This window comes from Triticum aestivum, chromosome 3B (genome assembly GCF_018294505.1).
Source record: "Triticum aestivum cultivar Chinese Spring chromosome 3B, IWGSC CS RefSeq v2.1, whole genome shotgun sequence".
Classification (NCBI taxonomy): domain Eukaryota; kingdom Viridiplantae; phylum Streptophyta; class Magnoliopsida; order Poales; family Poaceae; genus Triticum; species Triticum aestivum.
This window is the reverse complement of record NC_057801.1, coordinates 542,448,971-542,456,633: the sequence shown is the minus strand read 5'-3', so window position 1 is coordinate 542,456,633 and position 7,663 is coordinate 542,448,971.

Sequence of the window (7,663 nt, the reverse complement as noted above, 5' to 3'; positions counted from 1 at the left end):
AGTGATTGTCATCAATTACCAAAATGGGGGGGATTGAAAGAACATGCGGTACCCCCATGTTTGGTTTTGGTAATTGATAATGATCTCTATGGACTAATGGTTGTCTTGAGTTATATTTGAAGGATTTGTCCATAGGCTTTTCTTGAAGTCCATGTGTTGGTTTAAAGGAGTTTATGAGTTGACCAAGGTGCTATTAAGGAATTATCCAAAGATTGGTCATGTGAGTGTTGAGCTTATTGCAAGCATGTCTTGAATAAGAAGATTGTGTGATCATTCATGTTTACCTTCAAGACATCATCCAAATGAAGAGAGTTGGAAAGATTCAAGGTTGATCAAGACTAAGTCAAGAGTGAATCAAGTTGATCAACTCACAAAGCGTAGAAGATGTACCGAGAGGGATCAAGTGATCCCATGGTATGGTAAGCATTGTCCATTGCACTTTGTGTACTAACCCATGGTCTATGTGAGAGTTCTATGTGGGGTTAGGTACGTGTCCATGGGCTTGCGTCAAGAGGCAGATATCATACAACCCATGGAAAGGATGACATCAAGTGGTGATCGTCATCAAGATTGCCGTGTGCAAGTTCAAGTGGAGCATCACGAAGAGATCAAGTGCTTGAATCTTGCCATCCATTGTGGTGTCAATGGACTTGTGAAGATGTGCCTAAGAGTGGCTCACCCATAGTGGACTATGGGGGAGCAATCATCTAGTCTTCATCGAGCCAACGCAATCAAGAAAGGTGGTCCAACTTGAGGGAGTCAAGATCGTCTTCATCTAGCTCAAGTGGACCATGTGCAAGGCAAAGGTTTGCCCTTGATAGGTTTTCTATTTTACCGGTCTCGTGGTGGGAGTTGGGAGACCGAGTTATAGGATCGTTTGCCGTACTATCAAGGGGGGCTCTCAAGTTGGTAGCTTGATCGTATCGTTAGTAGAGAGCTCAAACCATTGCATCCTTACATCATGTTTCTTGGTTCTTGTTGGTTATCTTTGTGAGTCTTAGAGCTTATGGTCATCTTGATGACAAGCTTGAGTTCATCGAAAATGGAGTTCGCATGCGTCTTCTATGATGTTTTCGGTGTTGGAGGTTTTACCGGTCTTAGCCGATGAAGGGTTCTCACCATTTTCTTGTGGGACTTTTCTCATTTGCTTATTCTTGACATTTCTATCAAGATTGTGTTAGCCCATGTCGTTAGCTTTCAACAAACTTGGTTTCGTTGAATTCGGAGTCCGTTTGCAAAAGTTGTGTCTGTTTTGGTAAAGGCTGCAGCGGTACTACCGCGACTAGAGCGGATGTAATTTTTTACTATCGCTCCAGAGCGGTACTACCGCGGCTCCTGAGCGGCAGTACCGCTCTAGAGCAGTACTACCGCGGCTCCTAAGCAGTAGTACTGCTCCGGACCAAAATCTCGTGTTTTGCTCAGCAGAAGTAGACACAGAAATATTTTTTTAGTACCACTCGCAAGCAGTAGTACCGCTACCCTTAGCAGTAGTACCGCTACCCCTAGCGGTAGTACCATGAGGTCAAGCGGTACTACCGCTCTGACGGTTCTTCTGGCCTTTTTGCCTCCTCGGTGTTGTGTTTCGAAGGGGTACTACCGCCCTAGCAGTAGTACCGCTCCTTGGAGCGGTAGTGCCGCTCTGTGCGGGCTGTGAGCATAACGGTTGGATTCGGGAGCTCCTATAAAAGGGGGTCTTCTTCCCCATTCGACCTTATCCTTTGAACTCTTGTTCTTCCCCCATTGTTGACCTTCTTCGAGCTTGCTAACTCTCAATCCCTCCAATGATTCTTGCTAGTTCTTGAGGGAAAAGAGAGAGGAGATCTAGATCCACGTTTCCACCAATCACTTTCTCCTCTAAGTGAGGGGAACCCCTTGGATCTAGATCTTGGAGTTCTTCGTGTTCTTCTTTCGTTCTTCCTCTCATTTTCCTCCCTAGCATTAGTTGCTTTGGTGGGATTTGGGAGAGAAGGACTTGGGCACTCCGTGTGCCCTTGCCATTGCATTTGGTGCATCGGTTTGAGTTCTCCACGTGATACGTGGAAGTTACAAGTTGAGAAGCTTATTACTCTTGGGTGCTTGGTGCCCTTGAGCTTGTTCCTCTTGGGTGCTTGGGCGACTTAGACGGTTGGTGGTGTTTGGAGCTCAATCATTGTGGTGTAAAGCTCCGGGCAAGCGTCGGGGTCTCCAATTAGGTTGTGGAGATCGCCCCGAGCAATTTGACGGGTACCGGTGACCGCCCCCAAGGGTTGCCAAAGTGTACGGGTTCGGTGACCGCCCCCAAGGGTTGCCATTTGTACGGGTTTGGTGACCGCCCTCAAGGGTCCCTTAGTGGAATCACGGCATCTTGCATTGTGCGAGGGCGTGAGGAGATCACGGTGGCCCTAGTGGCTTCTTGGGGAGCATTGTGCCTCCACACCGCTCTAAACGGAGATTAGCATCCACAAGGTGTGAACTTTGGGATACATCGCCGTCTCCGCGTGCCTCGGTTATCTCTTACCCGAGCTCTTTACTTATGCACTTTATTTTGTGATAGCAATATTGTTTCTTGTCATATATCTTGCTTTAACCTAGTAGCTTATCTTGCTTAGCATAAGTTGTTGGTGCACATAGGTGAGCCTAGTTGTTGTAGGTTTTGTGCTTGACAAATTAACCGCTAGGTTTATTCCGCATTTCTTTAAGCCTAAACCGTAATTATTTTAAAGCGCCTATTCACCCCCCCTCTAGGCGACATCCATGATCTTTCAGCAGTGCTAGACGTTGCAGACGGAGAGGGAAAACATCCGAAGGGGTTTCCTCGATGTTTGACATTTTCCGGACAGATGAAAAGAGAGGGGACGGTTCCATGTTCAGCATGCTAGGGGCATGTGACAGATGAACGGATCGCGTATCCGGATTCGTTGGATTTTTCTGAGCAACTTTCATGTAGAAAACATTTTCATCCAAGCTACGGTTTATTTTCTATGAATTTTCAAAGATTAAAGCATATTCTGAAATCATTTAAATTAACAGAAAAGGAATTATGACGTCAGCAGAGTGTCAGCATGACATCAGCAGGTCAACAGACCTGTTGACTGGTCAAACTGACCAATAGGTCCCACCAGTCAGCCTCTCTTACGTAACAGAGTTTATTTCAAACTAATCTGGGGTTATTTAGCTATTGGGCCCCACATGTCAGTGACTAGTTAGGTTAACTAATTAGTTTTATTTATAAAAAGGTTTAATTAGCCTAATTAATCGAAAGGGACCACATGTCATACAGAGGGGTGAATAGCAACTGCGTTGACCAGAGTCAACGTGCTCAACTGGGGCGTTGGGGCCCACTGGCAGCCTCACTGGGGTGAGCCCCGCAGGGCCACGTCCACGCCAGGTCAGCATGGTGACCGGAGCAACACCGGAGACCACAAGAGGCGGCGGCGACGCGCAGGATTTGTCCCCCGTCGTCTGTTTAACGTGCGGGGGGTGCGTTCAGTCGAGGGAGATGAGTCGCATTGAACTGGGGTGGTAGCCGGGCCGGGGCCGACCGGAGACGACGGTGGCGAGCGGCGGAGCGGAAGCCGAAGATCGGGAAGCGATGGAAACGGAGCTAGAGGGCGCAGGAAGACGAGCTAGAGGCTCGGGCGGCACCACGGAGACGCCCTGAGCATGTTGCCGAGCTTGCCCGGCCTTGGCAACGACTACAACGACAGCGACTAGCTGCACGGCGGAGCCGAGCTCGGCCATGGCGGACGTGGTGGCTACCAGAGCGCAAGAGGCCAGGAGAGCGAGGGAAGAGGATGAGGGGCTCACCGCGCGGCGCAAGAAAGGCCCTCGACAGGTTAGGAGCGCAGGGGAAGGCCGAATCGACGACGATGGTGTCCGGCGACCCAGAAAGGACGAAGACGGGGATCCGGTGTTGCAGGGCTTGCCAGCTCGCGTTCGTGGCCGTAGTCGACGTAGCGGAGCGCGGCGGAGCGGCTGGTTATGTCGGAGGAGCACGAGGGAGGCGGTCGCCGTGGTGATGCGAGGTGGGATGGCGGTGATGGTGCTCGGGTGAGGCGGGCGAGCGAGAGAGGGGAGGAGCGCGTGGATCTGGGAGGCGAGAGAGGGGAGTGGAGGTAGGTGAGGGGGAGGACTCGAGGCGTCCGGGGCGTGGAGGCCTTATCCTCCCGTCGGAGCCGGCGAGGGGGTCCGGTGGAGACGCGCGCGTGCGGTCGCTAGGACAGGGAAGACGACAGGGGAGGAGTGGGCCGGCCTAGCTGGGCCAGTTGGCCCGGGTGGGCTGAAGCCCAAGGGGAGGCCAGGGGCTCTAGCCCCTTTGCTCCCTTTTTGTTTTTGTTTTAGCTTTTTCTTTTCTTTTCTTTTTTACAGAAAAAAAATGCTATGCAATATTTGAGCTGCCAAAAGGAGTTCTCTAAAATGTGGGACTTGGCCAAATAAATACATTACAATATTTGGCACCTGCCACAAAAAGTTTGGGAGGAGTTTGAATTGACTTGGATTTTTCAGAAATGGAAAAGCATTCAAAAATGCTGATTTGGAACTGCATTAATTCCCAGGGGAAATTACCTATCTCAAATGATGTTGAAACACTCATGAAATTTGGTTAGCAAAAATTTGCAACCCAGCGAACATTTTTGTTTTACTGTTTGGAGAAATAATTTATTTGACTTTATTTTAAAAATTGAATTTGAATTGGTTTTGAATCAAAGTGAGATTAGCAACAGTAACAGTGATGACTTGGCATCATTAGTAGGGGATTACTGTAGCTTGATTATCCGGGCGTTACAAATCTCCTCCACTACAAGAAATCTCGTCCCGAGATTTAAGAGGTGGAGTAAGGGAGAAAGACTCAGGAAGGACGGAGCTCAACACAAGATAGGTACCTAGGGGCTATTTCGGTGAACGTGGCATAGAGGCATCTCTCGAGTTGAAATTCAAGAAAGTCATCGAGAGCAAGGTAAGAAGGTGCAATAAGAAGCTTCAACTGGGTAGGCAATCATTCATTGTCTGGAACAGAGGGTGAAAGGGGTTCAGTGCAATGGGAATAAGTATTGCGTCTGATACCTGAACAGATCGCAATGAAGGTGGCTCCTGAATACATACGAAGGCAAGTGAAAAAGGATACTTCAGAACCAAGGATGTATAGGAGTCAGGTTTCGATCCTATGGAATTGTGGGTGATGGGCCCACCATGTGGTTCAGAAGTAGGAAGGACGTTGACATATTGCACGGTCATGGTAGCAAGGCATGTCAAAGGATAGCCTGTCAGTTATGTTGGCAACAATGTTGGTACCAAGGGCGAGGGACGAAGAGAACCATTTTCCTGCTCATTGAAACAAGGCGGACCAATAGGCAAAGTTCTCGTCCATTAGTGGATACCGGGATGTCATCAACAATAGTAACAAGGTCTTACTGACAGAGTTGTACATTGAGGTGATTACTGCTTAGATCACAAAGATCACAAGAAAGGTTAAACAATACGATGGAAAGGAAAATGTGTATACACAAGTATTAGGTGTATATCTTTCCCAAGGACAAGCAGAGGATGATATCCTTGACAGGATAGTAGGTAGATTACCATTTAGGTAAAGGGGAGAGGAAGATCACGACGTTACCCATACAATAGTGTTTGGATAAGTGATGAAGAAACATTTAGCATTGCACCTCCAATGTTCTTAATGATGTTTGGAGTACCATAGTCATGCTTCAGGATAGTATTGACATGGTTATCAGGTAAAGGCCGAACCTTGGGAACACAAAGGATTCATCAGGAATTTCTAGAACATCTCATGCAATTTTATCAGAAAAAGATGAGGATGTGGCCGATGGATTCACCAGCAATCCATCGACATGTCAATAGGATGTATTTCAAAGATTACATGAACAAGTTTGTGTTGGGGGGAAGGCAAGAATGTTGTCGATGATAACACAAATCATTGAGGGGAAGGATGGTATTTCTCATCATGAATTCGATTGATATCCTAGAAGAGCTTGGAAAGTTGATGACGATCACGACACATTTGTCAAGAGATTTCATGAAGATGTAATCGATCGGCAATGGCATCAAGTCAAAGGAATGATGAAGTGAAAGGTTATTGCAATCACGAGTATGACACAACTCGAAATCAAGCTTGTTGTTCAAGGGGAAATGACATGGCAAGGAAGATAGACATAAGTTTATCTCATCGTCGAAAGTTGTGCTCCGGGAAGAAGGACCATGTACCACAGTCAAAATTTATCACGATAATGATATAGCCGATCAGGCTAGGAATGACTTGAAGGATTATTGAACTTGTAAGCAACGAAAATTACTTAGAGATGTTGAATCGGAGTGCGGGATCGATTCTCTTATCGGTGTTCTCAAGTAACTAATAACTCAGAACCGGGGGGGGGATCTGAAATCGGTGAGAAGTAATACTAGATGAATATTCATGGGAAGCAACTCAGTTATTTGATATACTCGAGATATCGTAGGGTAATACTTGATGGAAGATCAAAATAGAGGTTGCGAAGATGCATTTATCTACAGAAGACAAGTGCTTTAACTTGTCCAAGAAATGGAATCAAAGGGGAACAATTATGGTCAGAACCACGGTTGCAAAGGATCAAATCCTAGATATAAGATGATCTTATACCAAGGGGATAATTAATTTTAAGAGAAGCATCCATGATAAGATCTAGATCGTGTCCATGGGCATGAACACAAAGTTCAAGGTCGACTCCCACTTCTTCAATGCATATCATTTCATTTACTTCTCACTGTCGATGAAGTTGTAGTGTTGAAAAGTTATTTGGCAAAAACCAGAAGAGTAAGACTCGCTAAAACTCTCGGGTTCAAACGGATTAGGGGAGGCATAGGTTCGACCCATAGGGGCATCTTAGGAACATATATCACCAACTTCAAAACTAGTTAACACCAGCTCGAAAGTAGAGCATCATTGACAATAAGCAGAGGAAACAATTTTACCGAAGGCAATATGTGTCAGGGGAAGAGCGCACGATAATTTGAATATGAAGGACATTGCCGGATAATAATCCAAGAAAGGATTCAACCGTCCTCAATGGATCTGATGTGAGTGTCAGTACTCAATCAGAAGAAGGAAAGAGTGCAAAGGCATCAGATTATATAAACAGCTGAATAATTTGGCGTTCAATTTGAAGGGAACTAGGTGGACAATCAATGCCAACATGATTGGCTGAGATCCAACTCATGTCCAGAATGACGTATGAGCAGGAAGGTCAAATTTGAGGGTTCGACTGATGATTGTGAGCAATTCGCAACATAATGAATCAATAGTCTCAGGATGACAATGACAAAGGATGTTAATGAATATTGCCGGGCATATGGATTTAACCATAATGCATGTAGACAAGACTTTCGGAAGCAGTTGGCTGCAGAGGATCTTTGGGAGATCGAATTGCATTCTAAGAATTTTGTGAGACATATGATCAACTGGGGATGAACGAATCCCCGATAAGTGTGAGGAATTATTCGTAGGGTTATTCAGGTGGAAAAGAGCTGCAAGGTACCAGGAACAAAGGATTCTCGTAATATCCCAAAGTATTTCAGGGTATCTTGTAATAACAAGAACAATTGAAAAAGAAGGTATGGACGACAAGTGTGTGCAGCTATCCATAGGGATTTATCGGTGATATGGAATTGCAACGGCGAAGGGCACAAGGGT